The sequence below is a fragment of the Hermetia illucens genome, chromosome 6, assembly GCF_905115235.1.
Source record: "Hermetia illucens chromosome 6, iHerIll2.2.curated.20191125, whole genome shotgun sequence".
In the NCBI taxonomy this organism is placed as follows: domain Eukaryota; kingdom Metazoa; phylum Arthropoda; class Insecta; order Diptera; family Stratiomyidae; genus Hermetia; species Hermetia illucens.
In genome coordinates this window covers 41,852,405-41,856,568 of record NC_051854.1, presented here as the reverse complement: position 1 = coordinate 41,856,568, position 4,164 = coordinate 41,852,405, and positions in this window count along the sequence as shown.

Here is a 4,164-nt window from a genome sequence, read left to right as displayed (position 1 = left end):
TTCAGGTATGAAAGGTTTTGTGTATTTCTTTTATAGAAATATTTCAGTGTGCCTTTGTGCCATTAGTACGTAGCACGTAATATATGCATATATTGTGTGAAAATATCCACTTTCAAGTGATATTGACATTCAAAGATTTGAATTTGTAAAGAAGCGATAACTTTGACCTATTATAACTTTGTTAGTAATAGTGCGATTTCCGCCAAACTTGTTAGGATAATGCTCTATATTGCTGAAAAATTTCATGGTACTAGAATGAATATTAGGGAGATTTTCCAGCCAATTACTAAAAATTATAGTAATATACTAGCATTAACTTTATTCGAACAGATATCGGTATGCACGGTACCTTGGCACCTAGGCACCATGCAGCGACAACCTCCTGGTTTTTTTTTCAGATATTTCAGTTGGGTAGATTCTGAGAATGGGTCCGTTAAATAAATGACCATTTGTGACCAGCCGCACTCCTCACCTTTCCAACAAATAACAAAACTAAGACCGGCTTCGCAAATTACTAATCGAGGCCTTTCATTTGATACCCCACCTGACTATATTTGATGAAAAAACATTTACACCCCCTTTGGCATGTATAGGAATATCCGCCCCCCCCCCCCTGTATGCGTGAGGGTTCACAGTTCCCACCTTCCCACCAAATTAGGTGTGGATCGCTACAACCGTCTCCGAGAAAATTGCGTGTGATAGGCAGACAGACAGACCCCCTGTGGGGCGTTGCCAGATCTCCCATCAGGTGCGACCACAGTTAGCAATATGCCCAAGATTGGGGCATACCTATTAATTTATAAATATGTGTTCATGCACTTTTTCTTCTGATTGTGCACGGGCTAGTGCTTGCTCACCTCTGGATACCCATAAAACCATCATGGAAGATGAGGGAAGGAGGAAAGCTACGATCCAGGGGCTCGTAAACTTTTGGGAGTAAGCAAACGGGCTCCCGATCATCGATATCCCTCGACCGTAGTGCCTTTTTGGTGGACAACTTAGCTACCGTGACATATAATGGTACATATGATTTGGATCTGGAGAAGGTTTTCAAGCGAAGTACGACCTTACCGAGAACACCAGTAACAAGACCAAACAAAGATGAACTGAAGGCAGATCGTTGTACGACAAAAACCGTGATAACACCCTCCGCATATATTGAAGAGGCGCGGCAGCAGGAGGTACTTCAAGACCAAGAAACAGACCCATTCAAAAGGAGCTCGTCAACTATGAGATCTCGACGAATGTCAAAGATGGTAAAGGATAAGTAACAGGCAAGGTTAATAAACGCCAAAAGTGAAGCAGCGAGAGTCCCGATCCGGAGGAATTATCCTTCTTCAGCTTGGGCCAATAATAGTTGAGCGTCAGAGTTTATCAAGCACGTGCACAAGCTGCACCAAGTCATAAAGAATATGGCGCTATGGGCTATTAGAGTCCTTTATAATCACAGATCAGTCACAGATGGAGAAAAAGAATAATAAGGGTACGCCAAACCCTGCTATATCACCAGTGTCACAAGCGACCCAAGTGACGGAGAAAATTTTACTGCTTTGAAGGAGCAATTCAAGTTGGAAGAACTTGCAGAAGCTGTTGGCGGCCGGAAAAGTTCGGATTGGATGGGTAGTCTGCTGTTTAAGTGAGCTAACTTCACTAAAGAAGTGCTTTAAACGCTTTATGTTTTAGCCCTCCGCGAAGACATGCACCAGATCAGGTCGATCAATGCAGGAGACGTGGAGAGAAAGTGCCAGAAGTTGGTATTTCTGCCTAAGCCTGGTAAACCTCCAAGTGAACCATCTTTATACAGACCCATATGTCTTCAGGACATTGTGGGGGAAATGTTAGAGCGGGTCATCTATAATAGATTACTCCCGATTGTTGATTCATGATTTCAGATCGGCAGTATGGGTTCCGTAAACCCAGGTTGGTATTCCCGCCTATCTCGCTGCTATCGTCGATAGTTATTTAGCTGAAAAGGGGCTCTGGTATAATACCGATGACGGACCCCAGGAGTACGTTGTTACCGCGGGTGTTCCTCAGGGCTCCGCATTGAGCCCACTACTGAAAACTGGAGCATCATGCACAGCGATGTACTTAATCTTCCTCTTCCGGAGGAAGCCACAGTGGTGAGTTACGCTGACGTCATAGGTTGTTGTCCCAAAGCATTTCGAAGTTGCTGAGTTATACTTAGCCGAGGCAATTGGCTGAAGAGTTCTGGTCTGACGCTTGCGGGGGGAAGAACGAAAGCGGTCTTAATCACCAAGCGCCGGAAGAGAAATCACGGCTGTATTAGAATCGGGAATCATATCATAACTTCAAAGCCGACTATCAAATACTTGGGAATGGTAATAGACAGGAAGTTGCCATCAAGGAGTGGTTGAAGGGACGACATGGTGAGATTAATCTCACCCAGTTTCTCACGGGGCACGGAGGATACCGCCAGTACCTGCACAGGTTTAAACTGGACGCCTCACCCGACTGTCCAAATTGCGATGGAGTCCCAGAGGACCCAGAGCGTGCAGTGTCCAAGATTTGTGGAAGAAAGGAAGAATCTAGAGGAGACTCTAGAAAAGGTGCTGGTATCAGAAAATCTGGTGCCGAGAATGGTAGAAAAGCACGGTTAAGTACGCCGCTTTGAGAAAAATAGCGACGAAGCTAGAGTGAGCTGACTCCGACCCGTGATTTAATACCTTATGGTGGTTCCGCGGGGCAGGAGGGGGAGAGGGAGAGTTGTGGATGGCTTTAGTGAGTAAAAATTCCTCAAACTACTGTGTCCAGGCCAGTGTCTTTTGAAGATTTCCACCTCCTAAAAAAAGACAGATAAACGAACAGAGACAGTAAACCGAAGAAAGAAGAAATTTAAAGTGCGGTAGGGATAACGGCAGGAGTCGCCTGACTTGATGACTGAGCCAAGCTCCCGTAATGGACAGCACGACAAGCGACACCTCAGCAGGTTCGCGTATGCAGCGGATGAAATTGGCTGACGATATGAATCTCTTTAGTATCCGCTTCTACTACGAAATAACTGGGGGGAGCAGGTACAACATCCTACCGTCCCTTGTTGCACCTGAGAGTCTTTGAGCGCTTCCCGCAATATGCGCACATGATTGCAAAGCGAGTTCCAGACCAGTGCCGCATATTCGACTTTGAGGACATCGCGGAAACTGGTGACCAAGCGTCGATGATACCACGCCGCATTGGAGGCAGCAGTGCCAGTACTCGCTGAAGCACTCACCGTCCAGTTGAAGAGAGCGTGTTTTGAATTTTGAAATGGATCCTTTGCATAGACCAAAAACTCCGAGAATTCTTTCTCAAATCAATGATGAGATTGCATATTGACTGTATGATGATATGTCGCTTCTGCAACTACAATCAATTGTGTATTATGGTGCAGTTACGGCTATCACATTACACGGTCAGAAAATTCAGTTTCGCGTAATTGGTTTGAGTGACCGAAGGGATCCACCATGGAAAATTTGTCTGGAGCGTCGGCGGGACTCACTACGGCGGCACATTGCTAGGCTGGTTCAAATCAGCACTGGCAATGCCAGCAGATGGATGCAAATAAAGTGCAAAGGGTTTACCGGAACTATGCCATCCCCAGTGAGATGCCGGTAGTTGAAATTCAGGACACACTAAAGCAGAAACTTTCTGTCATATGCAGTCGGTTACGACGGTATGGCGAAAGTCACTCCAAGTGTGTTCAGAATGCAACGTACGCGAAGAACCGGCGGAGCTTTTTCAAATGACTCAACGAATCCCAACAGAGTGTCCAGATAGTGTAGTTTTTGGTAACGGAAGCGAAAGAATATTGGAGAGAACTTTGAGGCTTACTCACCCAACATGCTGAGTGGATCACCACTGAAGGCACCTGCCATGCGACTAAGCCTGGCATAAATTTTGCGGATGTTACGCAAGAGGAGGTTCAACGAGCCATAAACAGCTGGAAGAACTGGAGGGGCCAGGTCTGGATCGGGTGTAGAACTTTTGGTACAAAAAGTTCACCAGTATACGTGGTTGGTTGACACATATCATAAACAGGTCGTTAATCGGCAGGAGGAATTTCTACCCTTCCTCAATGTGGGGATTACCAACCTTAACTCTAAAAAGGACACGATGCAGGACCCCGCAGACATAAGACCGATTACTCGCTTACCAACCCTCTAC